Source organism: Bos mutus, chromosome 11 (genome assembly GCF_027580195.1).
Source record: "Bos mutus isolate GX-2022 chromosome 11, NWIPB_WYAK_1.1, whole genome shotgun sequence".
Classification (NCBI taxonomy): domain Eukaryota; kingdom Metazoa; phylum Chordata; class Mammalia; order Artiodactyla; family Bovidae; genus Bos; species Bos mutus.
In genome coordinates this window covers 31,246,187-31,269,955 of record NC_091627.1, presented here as the reverse complement: position 1 = coordinate 31,269,955, position 23,769 = coordinate 31,246,187, and the positions used below count along the sequence as shown (strand labels likewise).

The window sequence follows — 23,769 nt, the reverse complement described above, 5'->3', positions numbered from 1 at the left end:
AAGTAGAATTCGGCCTGATAAGCTGGCGCCCCCCCCACACCGCCCAACACCCCAGCTGTTTTCCAGGAGGGTCCCTCCTGGCTATGTGGGGCAACCCCCATCTTAGCACCAACCACACTGGAATTCACACCGAAGGAAGAGCCCACCTCAAGTCTGGACCCACAGTAGAGCCCAGAGAGACTGGGATTTTCCCCTTCCCTCCCACCTTCTCTGTTCCAGTTTCTTCTCTGAGGCCTGTCCCTTTCATGGTGGCAGACTCCGGGGCTGTCTGCTTCAAGGGAGCCTTGATCTGTGTTCAAGGCACTCAAGTCACCACATCAGCCCTCTGTCAGGCCCACAGCTGTACAGGTCGGGGGAGTGGAGACAGCACGAGAACAGGAGACACAACTACCATGGAAGCTCACGGGTCCAGCGTCTGCTCACCGCCAGGGGCTGGACTGAGCCTGTCCTGGCCGACACCACGGCTGCCAGGGTCACTCAGCATCCGCTGACCCTCTGGGGCTTGGCCTCTTGACAGCCTTAGAGAGAAGGGATGGGGAAAAGCGGCTCCACAGAGTAAGACAAGGTGAGCTTTCAGACTCGGTGGGTTTTGATTTCCTAATGGAGTTGCAGAGAGGTTCTGGACCCCCTTCTCCCGAGACCAAACCCCGCAGCCTCGCTCATGGTCTATAAGGCACAATCTAAGCCTCACCTTGGATTTTCATCTTAGACCCTGACACACCTGGTTCAAGGTTGGCTCAGCCTGTGGGGTGGTTGAGAGCATGGGATTTTATAGTCTGAGAGACCTGGGTCTGAATCTCTAATTAGACCTGGGTCTAAATGGCAGATTCTCCACCCCACTCCCACCCTCTGACCCAATCTCCTCCCTGTCCAAAGGGGATGACATTATTGAACATCCGTGGTTGTTCTGAGAGTTAAATATTTGGGTGTAAGAAAGGCACTTGGCATAGCCCATGGCACAGATTAACTGGTGGCTCTAACATTGTTATTACCATGCCTGCCAACTGAAGCACAGAATCGATATTGCTAGAACACCTACCTCACCCAGGGGGAGGTGGTGCATTTTTTCCCATCACCTCTCCGAGGAAGTGAGCACGCAGAGGACAAATGGATGGGGAGGGATCTTCCTTGGGAGCTAGTGGATCAATGGGTGAGCACGTATGTAGTTTTCCTGGGTGTACCTGACGCTGGTCAGCTACCACTTCCTGCTCCCTTCACTGCATCTCCCTGAATTTCCTCCAGGAGGACACTTTCAGCCCTTACCAGACCCTCATCCTCCTCCCCAGCAACTACTAGACGCCAGGCCCGAGGACAGATGCCTTCATGACTTCAGCCCCTACTTGTTCCACCTCTTCTCTGAATATAAGCCATAGGGCCAGTGGCTGAAAGCTCCTTCCCAGCCACAAGTGGATCTGAGAGGCGTCACTTCCTCACCCAGCAGAAAATGATTTTATTTGAGTAGACCTGAGCCTTGTTTCTCTACTCTCATAGAGGAAAAAAAATGTGAAAGAAAAGTCTTCGGAGATTACAGTACTTTTTATCCAGATATGATGAGTTATCCATTTAAAAATAAACCACAGACAGGCAAGTTTCTCCATACCCAGGCAGAAAGCAGTCATTACCAGGAATTTCTCTAAGTTCTCTGCTTTTCTTGGCCAATATAGAAACAGCCTAGGAACTGAAAATAGAAGTAGAAGCTAATTCTGTTTTCCTGGTCTCTACCAAAATGTGCAGGCAAGTGGCTTGATCACACCAGAGCTTCACGTTCCATCTGAAAAAACAAGGAACCATGGCTCACCAAACTCATGGCACTTCTGCAAATGAACCCAGCAACCGATGAGTCCAGCCAGAGCCCACAGCCATCAATACAAATGCTCCAAATCACTGGGCCACAGCCTGACATGGCTTGATGTCCAGATACGGGCAGAAACCAAAGGTAAGAGCTGGTGTGTGACAAGCTAAAGGTTTCCCAGCTGATTAGCAGGAGAGCTGGGACAACAACATTGGCTTGTGAACTCCCTGGCCGCTGCTCTTTTTTCCCCACCCAGTCATCTCTCTGCAGTTTAACTGTAACTGGAGCTGCCAGGAAAGTCCCTTAGAAAGGTTAAACAGCTTATCCCAAGCCAGTCTTCCCTCCTGCAGAAAGTCCCCCCACCCCCGTCCTTGCTCTCCGTTGAGCAGTAAATCAAACATTCCCTGATGCATTATTTTTCAAGCTTGATGTTTCTAAATCCAAAGACATCTATAAATAATACATACTCATTTATATGTACATTTAAAAGATAAAAAAAAAAATGTAACAAAGATACCTGTAGATTCTTCTGAATACTAATAGGCTACTTAAAACACAGTGGAAGCAAATGGCTAATGAGCACAGGTAACCTCATACCTGAATTTCCCTCCACCCCATCTCGGGCCTGTACCCAACGGGGGAGCCTCTGTTCTGAACTCACTCCATTCACTGCTTTTCTCCCACGGTCACATTTAGCCATCTGCTGCTTCTTTTATATGTGGGACTGTGTATTTTTTTTTTTTTTCCTCTTCAGTTTTATATGAAACATTTAGCAATGAAGTAGCAAATAAAAATACTACATATCATCTAGAATTCATAGGAAATTGTGGTTGGCTTTAACGCATCTAAAGGTTGATAAAAAGAAATACATAGATGCTTCTTAAGACTTGTTTATATTTTATTCCACATTACACACTCTCACTCCATTGAGAAAATTCAGAAATTGATGTGATTCTCTCTGTCACAAGCTGGCATGGCAAGGATTACCGTGTCTAGGGAACACTTTTCCCTTGGAACACAACGCACTCGCCTTTGCAATTACCCCAGCAGACAGAAATGGTGCAAATAATCCATCAGGGCTCACATCAGTCTTTGGAAGGAAGGGTTTCTATACTTTTTTCCCCTAAAAGGTACACTCTTCGTGTTGTCTGGCTACCCCATCTTCTGCCCTGCCAGGCATCTCTGCTCTTCACTCCTGACTGAGGATGTGGTTGGAGCACCATCACCTCTCAGACAGACGCTCAGGTCAGCAAGGAGCTGGCAGACTCGGTATCTACTCCACTCACCCACGTGCAGAAACAGGCGCGGTTCCGGGGCTGCAGACGGTGAGGGCTAAGTTAACTCTGCTGGGGGGGCTGAAGGCGGTCAGAGGAGGGAGAATTCCTGGGGTTCAGGAAGCTCCTTGCCAGGTCCTAATCTAGGTCCTGGAGGATACGCATGCCTAAAAGATCAACCTGAAGACATTCAGAAGGGCAAGCATCTTAGTTTGAGTTCCCCTCCAAAGTGGCCCTTGAAACAGCAATTTGGATGCAAGTAGTTTTTTTTTTTTTGAGTTGATCCAAGGAGTTACCATGAGGAAGTAGGGATGTGAGGTAGGAGATGGGGAAAAGTCAATTGAGGAAGCATCAACCAGTGGGTTCCGCCTGGGCAGGTGGGACTCATTCCTACTGAGGATGCTCCAAGAGGCTGGGGAGAACCCATTCCAAAGTTGTTCTCCCAAGAGACAAAGGAGGAAGCTGCAGTGTTTACTCATCATCTCCCACCTCTCATTGGCTGACAAGTGCTTTTTTAAAAAAAAATTAATTTATTTTAATTGGAGGCTAATTACTTTACAATGTTTTGGTGGTTTTGCCATACATCAACATGAATCAGCCATGGGTGCACATGTGTCCCCCATCCTGAGCCCCCCTCCCACCTCCCTCCCCATCCCATCCCTCAGCGTTGTCCCAGTGCACCAGCCCTCAGCACCCTGTTTCATTCATCAAACCTGGACTGATGATCTGTTCCACATATGGTAATACACATGTTTCAATGCTATTCTCTCAAATCATCCCACCCTTGCCATCTCCCACAGAGTCCAAAAGTCTGTTCTTTACATCTGTATCTCTTTTGCTCTCTCCAATATAGGGTCACTGTTATCTTCTTTCTAAATTCCATATATATGCATTAATATACTGTATTGGTATTTTTCTTTCTGACTTACTTCACCCTGTATAATAGGCTCCAGTTTCATCCACCTCATTAGAATTGATTCAAATGCATTCTTTTTAATAGCTGAGTAATATTGACAAGTGCTTTTGAGACATCACTCCCCGAAGACTTCCAGCCTGCCCCGTGAATGGGCTGGGCACCCCCACACAGAGAGAGGCAGGAAGCAGGAACTGTCAGCAGGTGATCCCCAGGGTGGGGAATGCGCTGGGCACCAACAACCTCTCTTAGGGCAAGTGAGCGGGAATGCTCATCAGCTCCTGAGGCCTGTGGGTGACAGCAGCCCCAGCACCTTGCCTTGGGCCCTGGAACTTCCCCTTCTAAGTGAGAGGGAGACACACATTGCTTGCCACCATAGGAGACCTTGAGTTTGCTCATCCCCACAGCCCATGCCCTGTCAAATGTGTTTGTAATGGGATCATCTGCTATCTGTCGGCTGCGCAGCAACCATGTATGAAAAATAGCATCGAGGAGCAAATTAAGTGATCTGTCTGCAAGCAGCCTGTTTAGACGAGGAAGGGCTGCCGTTGACAAATCTATTAAAATTATACATAAATTATCTAAGAGCACATAGATTCATGCTCAGAATGAGGACATCGATTATGGGCATTTAAAATACAACCTGGATGAAATCATCTTGTCTCACTTGAATGGGGTAATAATAATTAAGAGAAGAGGGAGATATAAATTATATCCATCACTTTCCTGATTAAAAAAAAAGTTCAGAATTTTCATTTTTCAGGAGGATGATGCTTTGAAACATGAAGATTCTGGGTGCTGCCAGTTTAAAGGACAGAGGGATCCAGCGAGGCATCGGTGTGCTCAGTCACACAGTCGTGTCTGACTCAGTGTGACCCCCATCGACTGTAGCCCCCAGGCTCCTCAGTCCATGGAATGTTTCAGGCAAGGATACTGGAGTGGGTTGCCATTTCCTCCTCCAGGGGATCTTCCCAATCCAGGGATTGAACCTGTGTTTCCTGCATTGGCAGGCAGATTCTTTACCACTGAGTCACCAGGGAAGCCGGAGAGGGCTCTGGGTGCTCTCCAAATGGGAAGGGTGAGGGTTAGGGGGCCTAGGTGTGCCTCTCTTGGGAAGTAGAACCCAGACAAGGCTTTGAGGCAAGTGGTTTACTTGGAGATTGAGGCCAGAAAGCTCAGGCCGGTGAGTGGGGAAAGGAGACAGGTAGGTGAAGGAAGCCAACAGAGACTGCACGAGATAAGCAGGATGCCACTGGGGGCACCCGGGCCAGTGTTCCCGGGGACCTCTGGGAGGTAGGAGAAGGACACGTCTTAGAGTTACCCCACCTGGGGTATGAGAAAGCTGGAGCTTCTGCCGTCAACTCCCAGTTCTCATCGGCTGAGAGCTCTCGTCAGTGAATTCACTCCCGGCACTTCAGGTCTGTCCCTCGAGGCCAGCAAAGGCTCAGGGGGCAGCAGGCTAGGGAGGACTCTGGGAAAATAAGCCTCCAACATGTGCAAACACACTGTGCTGGAAACTCATAACCTCTGATTACTTGGATGGAATTCAATTTGCCACTTTGAAAAGTCTAACAAAAACAGACCCCCCCCACCACTTTCATGTAATCACTGAATAATATTATAATCATTCTGCATGGAAATTGCATTATTTCCCTGATGGAAGCCTAGGCTTTGAACCTCTCAGGGCTTCACCCACTACATTACTTTTCAGAATATGAAGTAGCAGGTTCCAATTATCTGAAAAAAAAAAAAAAGTTTAAAACAGTCATAGCACAATACATGGTGTGATCCAGACGGAGCGAATATACATTCTCTAGGCCAGGCAACTTGATTAGTGCCTGTGACTGTTAAACACATTTCAGGTAATATCCTGATAATGGACATTAATAGTAGCAATAGTGCTGAAGTACTGGAATATAATGATTTCTGATTATATTACTGTTTCCTTTTGTGGAGCACAGTGCATATTTCCAAATGACTCTATGTTCATTAAACCACACAAAAGCCCAGCAGCAGGTTGGAAGAAAGGTGGCCAGAAGGGGCTTGCAGTTACCGGTGTTTAGGAAGTGGGGAAAGACGGTGGCCAGAGCTCCTGGCGGGGCCCAGTGGACTCAGCACCGTTTTCTGTGCTCTGGATTCATTGCACCTGTCCACCTACGTGGACAGACATTAACTACCGAATAGCCAGTAAAGAAGCGCTCCTGTGTGCAATGTAATAAGATGATGGGTGTTAGAGGAGAATTTAGAAGTTAAAACATTTTGTCTACACCCAAATATATGACCGTCTTTCCCTTGAATCTCCCATTATCCCTTAGAAAAAAGGGTAAGTCATAATGGAACAGAGTATAAAAATAATATGTATATATGTACAGTGACTTTGTTGTACAGCAGAAATTAACACAACATTGTGAATCAACTGTACTTCAATAAAAGAGTATTATATATTAAATTATTAAATATTCTAAATTCAATATATTACTGAATTTAATTAATTCAATATATGTATTAAATATATTAGTATATTTATATAAATGTATAAATATAATTTTATTTATTTATAAATAAATTTATTGAAATTTATTTATACTTTATTTATTTATAAATAAATTATATATGTTTATATAAATATATTTAATAATATATTAAATATATTAAATTCAATATATCCAATATACAATTTGATGGATTCTGTACCAGTAAAAAGTCTCATCTCTCAGATGTACTCTCCCACCTGATTTAGTTAACACAGATGCGTTAATTACTCTTGGGATTATGACTTCATAATTTTAGTGTTTGGATGTTGTTGTAAACAAGACTTTTAAAAGTCACTTTAAACAGAAACCCAGCAATGGTTAATTGCTGCAAAAGATCATGAATGAGTCACCTATAAGGCAAATGAAAAAGAAAAAAGCAAACTGCTTCAACTTATGGGAATTGGGACCTGTGACTTGGATAAAATTTTGAAGGAAGGCATGATCCATTGATTCTAAAAGTGCTGTCTTGAAAATGTAGATGGAAGTGAGGCTCATGAGCTCTGGAAAACTGTCAGAGGACTTGAAAAGCTGCTCTAGGTTAGGATAAAAAAAAATACCCTGGGAACAAAGACACTCTCTGGTGGGAACTGCACCTGACAGGTTTGGAGAATGACTCATCTAATCAAAGTGGGAGAAAGCAGGATTTAAAAATTAACAGTTTACTTATTTTGTGATTTTTAAGATGTGTAACTAAAGTAATTAATTACATATTATAAGTAAACAGTTTGTTGTTTCATTTGTACTGTATTCCAAAAATATCCATATATTCAGGTCGACTAAAAATTTTTTTGGAGCCTTTTATTTGGGAGTGTGGGGAACTGTGTTACATTTGGGTGCAAAGTTGGTTTCCTTAGCACCGTAGGTGTACAGCTGTCCTACTGGCTAAGCCTTGCTTTACTCTACAACCCAAACCCACTTAGAGCCACGAGCAGGTCTTTACCGCAACAGCCCTTTCATTGGGTAGGAAATCTGAAGCCTAGAGAATTTTCTGTCCTACCACAGAATCCTTAAAGGAAGACGTGAAACGTAGAAGGGAGCCTGAAAATAAGAACATGACTTTTTAAAAACTGAAGTTAGTTGATTTATAATATTGTGTTAGTTTCAGGTGTACAATAAAATGATTCAGTAATATATATATATTTTCAGATTTTTCATTATAGGTTTTTATAAGATGTTGAGTATAGTTCCTTGTGCTATACAGTAAATCTCTGTTGCTTGTCTATTTTATATGTAATAGTGTATATCTGTTCATCCTATGCTTTTAATTTATCCCTCTTCTCCCTCTCCTTTGGTAACCATAAGTTTGTTTTCTATGTCTATGAATCTGTTTCCGTTTTGTGAATAGTAGTATTTTTTAGATTCCACACATAAGTGATACCATAAACATTTGCCTTTCTCTGTCTGACTTACTTTACTCAGAATGAAATCTCTAGGTCTATCCATGTTGCTGCAAATGGCAAAGTTTCATTCTTTTTATGGCTGAATAGTATTCCATTGTGTGTAATGGAATATACATATCTACACACAGACATACACACATACAGACCCATACTCACACCCACACACACATACACACACACATATATATGTATATAAACCACGTCTTTATCCATGCATCTGCTGATGGATACTTAGGTTTCTTCCAAGTCTTGGCTGTTGTAAATAATGCTGCTTTGAACATTGGGGTGCATGTATCTTTTCGAATTAGAGTTTTTGTTTTTTCCAGATACATGCCCAGGAGTAGGATTGTTGGATCATACGTGGCTCTATTTTTAGCTTTTTAAGGAACCTCCATACTGTTTTCCATAGTGGTTGAGCCAGTTTAACATTCCCACCAACAGTGCAGGAGGAGAACATGGCTTCTCACATGAACACGCCATGTGACAGCGGACGGCCTAGGCTTTGCATCTGTCAGCTGGGGATAATTTGGGGCTGTGAACTCACTGGTCAGAGCCAACCTCAAGAATCCCCTGGTAGCAGGTTATTTCTCTACACTGACTCCTGCCTACCCTTCTGGTGGGTACTCCTTCTGGATCCCAGACTAGTTTGCCTTTCTTCAGCCCTGCCAGAATGCTGCCATTGCTTTAAAAAGTGAAGACACTTTTATTGAAAAGTGTATGTAAACATGAAAATCCATCTCCAGTCTTCTTTCCAGATGGGAAAAACCCTGCTGAAAGGTGCCAGGTGGGAGTGCTCTGGTCCCACCTCTGTCTGGGGAGCACTCCCTGCCCCCTGGCTGGCAAACCCAGCCTCCAGCTCTTTCTCTCTGTCAGTCCTGGGCCAGGGGCTGTTACATTAGATCATCCCTCCTAGTGGAGAAGGCAATGGCACCCCACTCCAGTACTCTTGCCTGGAGAATCCCATGGACGGAGGAGCCTGGTGGGCTGCAGTCCATGGGGTCGCTAAGAGTCAGGCACGACTGAATGACTTAACTTTCACGCATTGGAGAAGGAAATGGCAACCCACTCCAGTATTCTTGCCTGGAGAATCCCAGGGACGGGGGAGCCTGGTGGGCTGCTGTCTATGGGGTCCCACAGAGTCAGACATGACTGAAGCGACTTAGCAGCAGCAGCAGCAGTGGGAGGAGGAAAAGGAAAGGAAAGTGAAGTCGCTTAGTTGTGTCCAACTCTTTGCGACCCCATGGATGGTAGCCTACCAGGCTTCCCTGTCCATGGCATTTTCCAGGCAAGAGGACTGGAGTGGGTTGCCATTTCCTTCTCCAGGGGATCTTCCTAACCCAGCGATCAAACCTGGGTCTCCCGCATTGCAGGCAGACGCTTTACCGTCTGAGCCACCAGGGGAGCCCAGATAATGGGAGGAGGAGCCACTGTAATTAAAACCCAGGAAAGCAAGATCTGTGCTGGCCAATGATGTGGCTTTGGGTCCTGAGACGTACTTGAAATTTTATAAGTCATACAAATGCACTTTTCCCCTCCTTACCCCCAGCAAAAATAGAGGAGCAAAGGTGCATCTGATAGTGAGGCAGGGTGTCCTAATCGGGAAACTACATGAGGTCACTGGGGTCCACTTAGAGGTCTCAGGCAGCAAAGAGTGAATATGATTTCCCAGAAGCAAGTGTTTCTCTTTCCATGGGGGCATTTCAGCCACAAAGTTGCTAAAAAATTAACAGCTCCATGAGAACTCCTATTCAGGAAGAATTAAACTGGCTACTTTGATTCCACAGTTCTCAAAGCTGCAGGCGTGAACGTTGGGAGCAGCTGCAGGGAGAGCTGGAACATATGAATTATGAACTGAGACCCTGTGGACGCTCTAATCTGGTCCGAGAGCCCAGACCCAAAGTGGGAGGTGGGAAAAACCACGGGCTGTCTCAGGCTTGTGCACAAGCTCAGTCTCAGTCAAGGACCGCCTCCCCATTCATCAGCATTTTGACCTTCTGCCTCAGTCTCCTCAGCTGTATAATGGGAACACAAGCACCTACCCATAGGGCTGCTGGGAGATTAAATGAAGTATTCAAGAAAGTACTCAGAAGCCTACTGACACGCAGTAGGTTCTTAATAAATGTTAGTGCTTATTGCTTGTTCTTGTCTGTCCCCCAAATGATCTGCCTAAGACCCAAATCTGGTTTCCTCTCATTGAAAACTCTTTAGAGGCTTCCTACTGAATAGATAAAACCCCCCAAATACTTGGTAAGGTATCTGTGGCCTCAGCCCTACTCTAGTGACTTTAGCCTTTTTGGCCATGGTGCCCCCATACTGCATTACTGGAAGTTTCCAAGCAGGAACCTTGCCCCCTCATGTCTGTCCCTCACCTCCTGCCTGGCAAGCTCCATGGTGGTGCCTATGTACCTATCCTCTGAGCTCCTGCAGTTACCATTTACTGAGGTGCTTTTTGCTCTATTCACATTTTGGGCTGGATACTAATTTTGGGGATGGGGGACTGTCCTGTGCATGAGAGGACATTTAGCAGCATCCTTGGCCCCACCCACCAGGTGCCGGGAACATTCCTAGATTGTCTCTCACGTGCCCACCCCAAGTTATGACAACAAAATATATCTCCAGACATTGCCCAGAGTCCCCCAGGCAAGGGAAGGGATAAAATTATCCCTGGTTGATAACCACTGCACAAAACTATAAGTTCCTTGAACACACAGATTCTAACTTATCTTTCTATCAGTGGACCTAGTCCCGTACTTGACAGATAGTAAGTGCTCAACAAATGCCTGTGGAAAAGCAAAGAAGGAAATAAAATGAATTTGGTGCTCATGACATAGTAAACATCTCCACCAAGGATGAGATGAGAATGTTGGATCAAATAATGAATCAACAAATGAAATAGACACAAGTTTGATTAGTGACTAAGTACACAGAAGGTGTGTTGAACCAATAAGTCTGTCTCATCATTTAACATCTTATAAAAAAAATTTCAGCTTCCTACCTCCATCCCCTTCTGGATTCTCTGGATGCAGCTTCCCTACATCCCAGTGAAAATTCTTCAGGGATTTCCTGGGCCTCCTGTCCAGTAACTCACCTCCAATTCCTTCTTCAGCTCACTCCTCAGCCCATCACTGCCCCTCAAGTTCTTCTATTAAGGTCACCAATGATATGTGTTTGCATGCTGAGTCACTTCAATTGTGTCTGACTTTTTGCAAACCTATGGGCCACAGCCCGCCAGGCTCCTCTGTCCATGGGCTTCTCCAGGCAAGAATACCAGAGTGGGTTGCCATACCCTCCTGCAGAGGATCTTCCTTGACCCAGGGATTGAACCTGTGTCTCTTATGTCTCCTGTACTGGCAGGTGGGTTCTTTCCTAGAGCCACCAGGGAAACCCCCACCAATATATACTACTTGTGCTGAATGCAATAGAAGGTTTCTACTTTTCATCCTGCTTGCCATCCCAGAAGATTTCCATACTGATGATCATTCCTTAAAAGCAGGGATGACAATCATGATATAAACTACTGGGATGGCACAGGCACTGGCCATGTGGATGCCCTGACCAGTCAGAATAGTCTCTGGGCATTAGTGGTCAGTCTGTGTGTACAAGCTGAACATAAACCTTGCTTAAACACTTTCTTCCCAATCTCATACGTCCCCCCGACTCCCTTGGTTGCTGTTTCATTCTATTTTGCAGGAACACTTCTCTCTCTCTGGCTGTTAAATATCAGAGTTCCTTGAGGATTTTCTCTAGGGTCTCTTCCTTTTTTTTTTTTTAACTCTACTCCTTTCCTCACATGATCCATGCTCAGGGCATTTCTTACCTTCCATATGCTGATGGCTCCTGAAAACACATGGTCTCAGCTCCTACCTTCCCTCTGCATTCCAGATCTGTCCATCTCACTGCCTATCCTTCGCCTCTACTCTGATGTCTCAAAGGCAACTCAACATGCCACACCTCTTCCTCTGACCCAAACAAGGCAAAGCATCAGGGACTTCCCCAGGGCTCTGGTAGACAGACAGCTAACCATCGACCAGAGCCTCTCCCTCCGTCGCCACCCCATCAACACTCCTTCTGAAATCTTTATCTCCATCCGACTCTCTTTACCTCCATAGCCGCCTCCCTCTCTTGCAACAGTCCTCACTTGCTTTTCTCCGATGCAGCCAGAGAGACTTTTCTCAAAATGCACATCTGATCCTCTTCCTCCCCTGCTTTAAGCCTCCCTGCTCCAGGCTGTGCCTGGACTGGTGACTACTTTCCATCCTGCCTCACCCCCCTGCTCCTGGTCTTCTGGTATGCTCCTACACACTGGCAGTGTTTCAGTTTCCAGAATATTCCGTATTCCTGCCACAGGGCCTTTCTGTGCACTGTTTCCTCTCTCTTCACCTGTTAATGCTGATTCAGAGCCCAAGTCAAGTATCAACTCCCAAGGGAAGCCTGCCTTGACCTGAGGCTGTATCACCCTCCTATTTATAGAGAGGGTCTCTCTCCTTTCAAGTACCTGGGTTCATACTTATAATTTATGCTTATAATTATAGGATTAACGCCTGTCTTCCTTGCCTAGAGTGTAAGCTCCATACAGACAGAGCCCACGTCTGCTTTTGTTTACCTGTGTTTCCAGTCCAGGGTGGGCAGCTAACTGTGGTCTCTGGGCCAAATCCAGGCCAGTGCCTGTCCATCAGGTTTTACTGGAACAAAGCTACACCCATGCACTTGTGTACTGTCTGTGGTTGCTTCTGCTGCATAAGAGGTGAGTACAACCACAGAGACAACAGGGCCCTCAAAGTTAAAGTATTTTTGCTGTTATTGTTTAGTTGCTCAGTCGTGTCTGACTCTCTGCAACTCCATGGACTGTAGCCAGCCAGGCTTCTCTGTCCCTGGGATTTCCCAGGCAAGAATACTGGAGTGGGTTGCCATTTCCTTCTCCAGAGGATCTTCCTAACCCAGGGATCAAACCCACATCTCCTGAGTTTTCTTAATTGGCAGGCGGATTCTTTACCACTGAGTCACCTGGGAATCCCCCAAATATTTACTCTATAGACAAAGCCTGTGCTCACTTTGGCAGCACATATATGAAAACTGGAACAATACGGAATAGCTTAGCATGGCCCCTGCACAAGGATGACACACAAATACGTGAAGTGTTCTGTACTTCAAAAGAAAAAGAAAAAGGCTGCCATCCCCTGCTCTAGGCTGGAGCACTAGTGTCTAACAGAAAGCAGGCATTCCAAACAAATTCGCTAAGTGGAGCGTAAACGGCCAAGGAATAAATGAGTTTCTAATAGATGCCTTGCTGTCTGCTGAGTGGCTCAAATGAGCCCTCTCTAGGACAGCGCTGGCTGCTGCAGGCCTGCATGAGAATACTGGGGGCTGTTACTGACGTGCCAACCCCTACTCTTCTGCCCAGGTGTGGGGATCCTTGAGTTTTCTTTGGGTTCCCAGCCAACAGGTCACCACGGGTAAGGAAGGGGTCTTCGATCTGACGATGGGGGCCCCTGCTCCTGGCTGCTTCTGAGCCAGGGGAACTCTCCCTGGCCATCCCATATCTGCCTGACCCTGTCACAATCCTGTGACAGCCCTAAAGAAGGAAGAGGGAATGTCAGAGTGCTTCCCCGGCCCACCCCCCAAATTAAGGGACACTATGGGGACTCCATGAGAAGTCTCAACTACACAGTGGGGTCTTAGGTGGGGAAGGAGCCCAGAAGCCCCAAACCCCTAACATGACAGACTTAAGGACAGACCTGGTCACCCCTGGCTGTCCCTCCTGCCTCTTTGCCAAGGCGTCCAGGAGACTGCAGCCTCCGTCCAGAATAAAAGATTACCTTCCCTACTCCAGCCCCCAGAGACTTGGCCATTTCTCGTTCAGAGCTCACTTTGAGTTCAGCCTTTCATCCAACATTATCCTATACTGCTCACTGTATTTGCACGAGGGCCCTTCCTTCCTCTCTACCCTGCACCATTGCAAAGGAGGGGTGCTTTACCCTCTCCCATCTCTCTCACCACCTCTCCCAGCTCCAACCCCTGGGTCAGGAACGCATAGCACAAAGCACATAGGAGGGTCTGGCAAACACCTAAGAAAGGCAGAAGGGCCTCAGAACACCCTGGATCCCAGCTGCACCACCCGTGACACCTGAGATGCTGATGGCCACCGCCCAGCTCCCTCCTGCCCAGGCCTGCTTCTTCTGTGTCTTGCATGACCTAGGGTGACCGTGCGTCCTGCCTCCCACCTCCCTCCATCCAGTGCTGGCTCAGCTGGGCCCTGTCAGCACATTTCAGACCAGCCGAGGTGCCTCCAGCGGCCAGCCTGGAGGTTCCTGGACTCCATGCAGGCTTCTTCTGGTGCTGCCATCCCAGTGGGGGAAGACTCCAGGATTTTAATACTCATAAATAAGATGTAGAATATTCCCAAAGCAGAGATAAAGCTGCATCCAGGCTGAAGCGTTAAATGTGGCAGGAACAGAAGACGCAATGTGAGCATTTACACCCAAGCGCAAGTAGCCAGCAACCCGCAGAGCTGGCGTGGGAGAACGTTTCCGGCTCCTCACTCGTGGGTGCTAGACGCAGGCGCCACGTGGCTCTACTAGAGAAAGGGTTTCAGATTTAGTGCTCAGATGTTTTGTTAAGATCCAGGGGAAAGAGAAGGAACACTCCTGGGTGAGGCCCCGATCACTGCTCTGAGGATTCTAGAGGCCCTCCTCCCTGAATCCTCCAGGGTCCCTGGCACAGCTCTAGGTGCACTGAGCCCCCAGGTGGGGACCCTGCTAGGGGGTCGAGCAGAGGTGGCTCCCCTCAGCCCTGCCGCTGCCCCACTGCATCAAGAGCCTGGAGTCTCCTCTGCCTCGACTTCCCCGTGGACAAAGACAGAGAGGATGCCAGCTCGTGCCATCTCACAGGACTCTGCTCTGAAGTGGGATCCTTTGAAATAGGCTTGGTGGCTGTCTCAGTCAGCTGGGGCCACCAAGATGAAATGCCACAGATAGGGAGGCTCAAACAGGAGAAATTAATTTTCTCACGGTTCTGGAGGCTGGAAGTCCAAGGTCAAGGTGCGGTAGCTTCGGCTTCTCCTGAGGCTGCTCGTCCTGCCTTGCAGATGGCAACCTTCTTGCCGTGTCCTCACAGTCTCTCCTCTGTGTGCACACACATCCCTGGTGTGTCTTTGTGAGTCTAAGGTTCCTCTTTTTCTAAAGATACCGGTCAGATTGGATTAGGGTCCACCCATATGACCTCACTTAAATTTTAATGGCATCTTTAAAAGCTCTGTCTTCAAATACAGACACATTCAGTGGTCTCCGGGTTAGGGTTTTGACATCAATTTTGGGGATACACAGTTCAGTGTATGACAGTGGCTAATAATGAGCTAAAGAACATGCTTGACTATGTCATGGTAGAATTAAGGAAAACAGGATACCATTCCTCCCTGGATGCTTCACGCAATGGCAAACTTATCTGCCCTCCCAGGAAGTTCTTGAGCAGAAAGATGAATACAATTCACATCCAAAAATACCTTACATTCACTGGATTTCTACTTATTTATTTGACTTTAACAAAAGCCTTCACTGAAAACAGATAAATTAAACTGGTGATGATGACAATGATGAAAATAATAGTAAATCAGCTCACAACCAACCAAACCAAGCAAAGCTACAAACACTTTTAAGTTAAAATAGGTTAAGTTGACAAGCTTTGTTTCAGACCTGAACTGTAACTCTGAATAACATGGCATTTATAAAATATATATTTAGCTAACCCTTTTACAGAGCACTGTAAATCAGTCATAAAAGGCCAAACTTTGTAGAAGTGGTCTAATTTTAGAGGTGAAACAAAATGCTATTACTGATTATTTAAGAGGCTAAAGGCAAACACTACCAAAAGGGGCCAGATCTGAGAAATGTCTATTAGGAGGCATCACAGGGAGGTCTTATTAAATTCACTGTGAGTTTTCTCCAGAGACTACAAACTGACTGCATGTGGGGGTATGGACATGAGATAATAAATAAAGAAATGTGCCCCCACCTTCTGTTTCTACAAGTTGTCAAACTCTGCATAGAAGCCTTCCTTCTTTTTAAGTGTCAGGCTCTGTGGAATGAGATGTCAAGGGGGAGGCAGCCTGGCTGTTTTTTCCACATTCTACACTTGGCACTCAGCATAGAGTCTGGTGGGCAGTAGGGAACCAAGAGATAGTGCTCGTGTGGAATCTGAAGAGCATAATCACTGTGGATGAGATCTGGGAAAGAGGGAAGACCAGAAAAAAGCAAGAATCAAGGGACAGCAAAAATCAGGGACACTATGAGCTGAGCCTCCTAGCCATCATCAGAGATTGTGCAAATGAACTAAGTAAGTCATTATTCAGTTGTCTGATACAATTAGAAAAGGGGGCAGAAAAAGCTGAACAAATAATTGCTTTAAAATGTATAGATCAGTCTTATGGACTCTGTGGGAGAGGGAGAGGGTGAGGAGATTTGGGAGAATGGCATTGAAACATGTATAATATCATGTATGAAAAAAAAAAAAATAAAATGTATAATCTGCATCTTTTAAAAAATAAACCCAGAATTTTGTAAAGAATGTTTATCAAGGTTACATAAAACATCAAGACTACATTTTAGAGGCCGATTGAAAACCTTAGGGTTTAAAGAAAATGCATCCTACTAAGCATAAAAATAAAGTTATTTTTAAAAGTTACTACATGAAATAAAGAATACAAATACTAGATTACTCTTTTACAAAGCTCACTGTACAATATAATCCAGTAAATCATCACTGTGTGAATGGGAGAGGATGGGAGGGGAAGGGATGGGAGGAAAGGAGAGGAGAGTCATGCATGAGGCTAACAAGAAAGCTGCAGTCAGAGCATGAAAGGCCTGGCTGCGAGGTTAAGGATTTTGTACTTTCTCCTCCGGCAAGGGGGAGCCAAGAGATTTTAAAAGAAGAACTGGCCCCATCAAATTTGTATTTTCAAAAGATGACTCACCGGTTAAAAGCCCCTAATGAAAAGAGTGGCCATCAGCTGAAACAAATACAAAACAATTAGGCACTGAACAGGCCCCTCGAAGCAGACATGTTCTCCTCATTTGCTGTCTTCACGGACAGTAGATAACAAGTAGGTCCCATGTTCAGGGCTTGCTGCCCCAGTTTCAAGTGCTGTACAATTCCCACGACATACATCTTTTCCCCAAATGCCGTCCTAGGACACCTTCCTCCTTAAAGAGTAAATGCAGGTCGAGTAACAAGTACAATAGTTTGCCCAGGGTAAGAGCAAGCCTGAATTTTCTTCATCAAGGGGAAAAAAAACAACAACAAAATACCAAGTCTTTCTTATTTTATGATCTGCTTTTTCTAAATATTCATATAAGCTGACCTTTTCAAGGCATCGCCTGGAACTGAAAACATGCTGGTAATAAATCGTGTTTCTCTGGCTTAAACGAAGCGGTGTTTTGCTGCGAGTCAGGAGTGGTTTCCATTCCTGGAGATGCTCAGAGAACCAGGCTGCCAGAAGCTGGCAGGGGCTCTGGTTCCAGGGCAAAGGCCCCCCTGTGTCAGTGAGGATCAAGGATAGTGTGTGTGTGTGTAAGGCACTCCCCCTGAATTTCCCATCTTCAATCCTTCCAAAGTGCTTTTCTGGGTACTGTGAGTAGAGGGTAGCCAGGTGCCATGGACGCCTTTGGCAGCCTGGTGAAAAGCCCGTAGACTCCTTTTCAGAATAATGCTTTTAAATACATAAAATAAATTGCATAGGATGATTCAAGAAACCTGTTACATTTAAACATAGTAATCAAAATGTTAAAAACAAAATGTTAATGTAGTAAATATCCTTCTCTATCAGTGCATTAAATAATAAAGTCTAGAGTCATTTTTTTTTTATTGGATTTTTTGACTGCGCTGCACAGCATGTAGGATCTCAGTTCCCTAACCAGGTATGGAACACACACATCCCATCCCGACCCCGCCCCCACCTCACCCCTAGCCCATTGCAAAGCGTGGAGTCTTAACCACTAGACCGCCAGGGAAGTCTTAAGAATCGTGTTTAAAACTACTGTAACTTCCAAGTAGTGGTGAATATAAATGATACTTTGAGACATGTGCAACAAGGAGGAAAATATCTGTGATCCCCACGGGTGACAGAGCCACATACTACTGTGGTTTGTCGCCTACGTTCATGAATTGAAGGGAGCGCCAGCTTTCACTGGGAAAATAAAGCCACATATTCCCCTATTCACATCACAGATGTCCTGTGCTAGGCCAAGTATGAAAAACAACAAATGTGCCCTGCAATGCTCTGAGGTAGGGATGCTACTTCCCAGCCTGATTTAATCTGGAGCATCTCTTAACCTTTCTGGGGACGTTAACACTTGAACTCCATGGGACTGTGATGCAGATTTGACAGGTTCCTTCCCTTTATTTTTGTCTGTTAAGAAAGAAGCAACTGATGTGAGAGATTAGGAGTGGGTGCACCCAAGGCCTGGACCTATACCCTCTGCAGATCTGGGCCCTGTGACCTGCTGCTGGGGCTTCCCTGGTGGCTCAGTGGTAAAGAATCTGCCTGCCAATGCACCGGTTCGATCCTTGGCTTGGGAAGATCCCCTGGAGAAGGAAATGGCAACCCACTCCAGTATTCTTGCGTGGGAAATCCCACGGACAGAGGGGCCTGGTGGGCTATAGTCCATGGGGTGGAAACACACCCACATGAGCACACCCTGCTCCTGACTTCACAAGGATGTTTATGAGACTCTGGGGGGAAAATGGGGCCACGTGCTTTGGCCATCGTGGAGGATGGCTGAAACCAGAAGGACTGAGCTTTGAGGTCATTATTCTGTGTTTTCAGGTGTGGCTGGTATGGCAGGAATCCTGGTGCCATGGTGACTAGTGTGGGGCTTTGAGGTTGTTGATGCCCCAGTTGCCCTACTGGCAAATGAACAACTCTTCTTTACAGAGAGTTTTGTAAAGGTGGGAGGAGAGAAGGTGATGTTTAGAAAAGGGCCTGGCACTCAGTAGGCACGCAGTAAAAGCGAGCCACTTGATTATAATATTTACTACAGCCTTGTCTCAGGCCATGACGATGCCTTGGTTACTATACCAAAAGTTTCCTTCTTCATCCTCTGAGTGTCTGAAATAAAGCAAAGGCCCAGAATAGAGGGTGGGTTCTTTCCCAGAGTCCCCATATGGCAAGAAGGAAACTTTTATTTTTAATAGTATTTCTGAAAAGTCTCAGTATGGATATGCAGTATAAGCAAACAAAATCCTAAAGCTTCAGAGACATCCTACCTCTTGACCCAGCGCTGCTCCTGGCTGAATTTTCCTGTCGCCTTATACAGCACAGACACAGTTCTGGGGCAGAAGACACCGCTGGGTGAACATGAGGACTAAGCCATGGTGTGAGGGGAAGTGTTTGCAAGGCAATTTCTAGAGACACTAGATCCTTACGTCAATAAGAGAAGGTTGTGTGCATAGATAAGAAACCTTAAAATTTTTTTCTTTTACTTATTTTTCTTATGAAACACAGACTCCTATAAAGGGAGACAACACAGTTCTTGTTCTTTAGAAGTTTACAGGCTCTCAGGGGAGACAAACCCAGACATGGAAAAGATATAAAAACACACAAAGAAACCACAGTCCCAATATAAATGGGGTGATGACACAGAAATACTGCTCTAGTGCTCTGGGGTGGAGAAATCTTTAAAATAAATTTTTTGGGGGCCATGCAGCTTGTGGGATCTTAGTTCCCCACCAGTGATGGAACCCACATGCTCAGCCTTGAAAGCACAGAGTCCTAACCACTGGACTGCCAGGGAATTCCCTGGGATGGGGGAACTCTGTCTTCTCAGAGTCCCCCCAGTGGAGTTCGCTGGTCTCATAAAATTCTACCCACCTGGAGATGGAAAGACTCCAGAAGGAAGTCAGTACATGTTCAGGCTGGAGGGATAGATTTCCTTTTCTTTTACCTGTGACCTTTCTAAAGGTGTCTGTGTCACTTCATGGTTTATAATATTAACATTAAGGTATCATGGCACATGGACAAGTAGGAGCAAAGGGAGGGAGGTTCCTTTCCACCAGGGCTGTGATGACACTCTCCCAGTTGCGGAGAAGAAACATTGAGAATACAAAGCCGAGGCCCTCCAGGTGATGTTCCCTGAACTACTGTGAACTTTGGAGCTCAAAGAGGGGCCATGAGACTGCCTGGGAAGACAGGTGGTGTGCAGGAGGCTCTGCACATTTGTGAGGACTTGAAAGGCATAGGCAGGGTGACCAGGTGCAGCCCGTGTGGGGAGAGTGGTGCAGACTGCAGAAATTGTTTGTTGAGGGAATGAAAACAGAGAGGTGGGGACCCCCAAACAGAGTTTAGGGACAGCTAGGATGAAAAAGAGGGTTAAAAACTCCCCTTGACCAAAGCCTGTATGTCAGGCACACCTCAAAGCCTTTTATGTGTGTTAATACTGGAACGCTCCCCATAGTAAGATGGAGAAACTGAGCTCAGAGAGGTCAAGCCATTTGCCTAATCCCACACAGCCAACTGGCTGTGGACCCAGGATCCAAACCTACTCATCTGCCTTCAAAGATGAAACTTCAAAAAATGTACTTGGTTAAAGCTAGGTGAAAGAATCCAGTAACAAAAGACCACATATTATATGATGCCATTCATTGGATATGTCTGGAATAAGAAAACCTACAGAGACAGAAAGTAGATTCGTGGTTCCCAGGGGCTGGGGGGAGGGTGAATGAGGAGTGACTGCTAATGGGCATGGGTTTCTTTTCAAGGTGATGAACATTTTGGCCATGGTAATGGATACATGTATCTTGACTCTATTTAAAAAAAACATTGAATTGTACACCTTAAATGGGTGAATTGCATGGGAGGTGAGTTATATCTCAATAAAGCTGTTACTTTTTTTTTTTTTTTTAACTTAAATCTTCCCTTGTGGCTCAGATGGTAAAGAGTCTGCCTGCAATGCAGGAGATCTGGGTTCAGTCCCTGGGTTGGGAAAATCCCCTGGAGAAGGAAATGGCAACCCACTTCAATATTGTTGTTTGGAGAATCCCATGGACTGAGGAGCCTGGATATAAACCAAGGAATATACAACTCTGCTTTCACTGGGGGAACCTGGGATGACAACTGATCCAGAGGAAAACCTGGGAGGAACACCTGCTTTCCTTACGGTCTTCCAATACCAGAGCTGCTCTCTGACCCTCAGACCCAGGCCTGGGGCAGCCTGTCCTGATAGGCAGAGAAGGGCTTAGCTGCACAGGGACCTCATCTCCACTTTGTCCTCACAGCACAGCACCCGGCAGCACTGTCATGATATTAAATATGGATTAAGAAAACGTAAGATCTGCCTGCCGAAATCTAAGCTACGGAAAAACAACGCTGACCCTTCACATGATCCTGCAGTGTGGGCACAGTGGCTGGCGTGACCCAGGAAATCTTGGGAGAGTCGTGCCGTCTCGCTGAGAAGCAGATGAACACCGAGGACAAGGCCGGCGCTTGGTTCGTGATTACCTCGCTCATGTTCTCCCCACTTGTGTTCTGAATTGCAGAATTGTTTCCCCTGGCATTTGTCACATTGAGGACATGAGCCTTTTAATTGGCGAGCGAGCAGACATGCCGCTTGAGATGTCAAGAGACTGTCTTTGTTGAGCAGCAGCTCTGTTAAGCGGAAGCCCTGAGTCGAGGGGCTGTGTCTCGGAGTCAGCTGCCAGTCTGGCCTGAGCACAAAACGGAACCAGCCAAAAGAACCAGCGATTCAGTTTATGCAGGACCTTGCCAGATAGCCCCTGGGGGCTGAGCTCTGCATTGGATTGGATGCTGTGGGGTTCCAGAAGCCTTGGCCCTCCATGCCTCCCCTGCTAAGTCACTTCAGTCGTGTCTGACTCTGTGTGACCCCATAGACGGCAGCCCACCAGGCGCCCCCGTCCCTGGGATTCTCCAGGCAAGAACACTGGAGTGGGTTGCCGTTACCTTCTCCAATGCATGAAAGTGAAAAGTGAAAGTGAAGTCACTCAGTCATGTCAGACTCTTAGTGACCCCATGGACTGCAGCCTACCAGGCTCCTCCGCCCATGGGATTTTCCAGGCAAGAGTACTGGAGTGGAGTGCCATTGCCTTCTCCGCTAGAAAGCCTCCAAGCAGTGTTTTCTGTGGCACCAGGTGAATGGGCTCATCTGAGAGGTTAGATGTTGTGTCTAAGGTTGACATAATGCCCTCCCTGTATCCATATCCTTTGCCCTGGAACTTTGTATCCATGGAAATTTCTGCCATGACCCTGAGCATGGCCATGGGGTTTGGTTTGGAAAAGTACATGTGCTTTCCCACTTCCTCTCTCACTTCTCAAGAGCCACTCTAAAATCATGCTGGAGGATGAGAGTCAGCCTACCCAGCCAGAGATAGGTCAGCCCAACCCAAGTCTGAGGCCAGCCAAGATAACAGAGCCACCTAAGTGACCTGCAGCTGACCGCAGAGGCATGAACGAACCCAGCTAAAACCAGAAGAATGTTATTCTACAGACTAGATGAGCAACACTCACTATTTATTGTCTTCAGTCACTGAGGTTTGGGGTGATTTGTTGCATGGTACTATTTGTTGCATGTCACTAGGGAACTGATTCAGCCAGCCAATATAGGACAGATGGGGATAATCCTGGGTAGATGGAGATCATCAATCTCAGCCCCCACCAAATTCAGAGTCTACGGCTAGAGGCCCCTGTGAACCATACAGACATCTGGACCAGCTGTAGACCTGCTGAAGGACGAGAGCATGGAGAAGACATGTCATGAGGGGGCCAGTTGAGCCAGGCGTGAGCTCATGGAGAGGTGGTAGAATTTACAGAACTTAAACTCTGGAACCAGTCTGGCTTCAAATCCTGGTTGCACCACTCCTGTGTCATCTTTGAGAAATTAGTTAATGCATGAAACCATAGATTGGCTCAGCTGACATCCATTCAAGCTTCCTCCTGTATTTCAAAGGCAGGAACACTAAAATGGCTTACTCCCTTGCACCTGCAGGGGTTGAGATGTGTTTTCGGTTCTACCAAGCAAATGTGCTTGAATATGATCTGAGAGGGCAAGGAAATGAGATAAGGCCATATGATCATAGATTCTGCTGTTCTCCTGCCAGGTAGGGGTGAGACCACTCACTGGCTTTGTGGGTGTGTTGGCAAGCAGACTACCCACGGAGCAGATAGAACACTGAAGCAACAGCCTTGGTGACCCCTCCTGGTCTCTGGGTGGCAGTGAAGGTGGGTGTTTCTGAGGTCGCTAGTTCTCATAATGGGGTCCTGATTCCCAACCTTCCCGCTTGTGGAAGTAGCAGGCCTGGAGGTCCAGTCTATAGTGTGAGTATTTCTGGAGACTGAGCCTAGATCCCACCTTCTAATGATCCTGGAAACTCCTAATCCCCTCTGGTAACCTTTGCTTAAATAGCCAGAGAGTTTCTGTTTTCTGGCTTCTGAACTGCAGTGGATACATTTCATGTCTCTGGATCTCAGTTTCCTCATCTGTAAAGGGAGAGAGAGATAGTTTAAGCTTTGAAGAGTTGTCAAAAGAATTTGATTAGCTAATCCATATCAGGCAATTAGAACAGTGCTGGCATATGGAAAACATCTAAAATCTTATTATCATTAGATTTCTAGAAACTTGCTGGTGTCAGGGAACCCAGTGTTGACAAATTATGGGACTGTGTGACATCTAGTTACATCTGATTTGGGCACATTTTTTCTAAACCTTATGCATGTCTTGTGGACATTCCAGGGATGAAGAAGCTGTTAGTATACTGATTGCATTTGGATATTTTCAAAGTCTTGGATATCATATACTTTTACTCTTCCTGGTATGGGTCACTTGTCTCCATGAATTACTTTGTCAGTCACATGGAG

The 23,769-nt window shown here is 46.2% G+C and overlaps 1 protein-coding gene and 1 non-coding gene across 2 annotated transcripts in view; one reads left to right on the top strand and one right to left on the bottom strand.

The window, feature by feature from the left end:
* KLHL29 (kelch like family member 29) overlaps positions 1 to 23,769 on the bottom strand; it is a 331,409-nt gene that overhangs the window by 247,079 nt on the left and 60,561 nt on the right. The gene's annotated exons all lie outside the window — the stretch shown is intronic.
* LOC138990097 (U6 spliceosomal RNA) lies at positions 12,957 to 13,063 on the top strand. Its single transcript, XR_011466264.1, has one exon. It is a non-coding gene; the product is annotated as a U6 spliceosomal RNA (small nuclear RNA).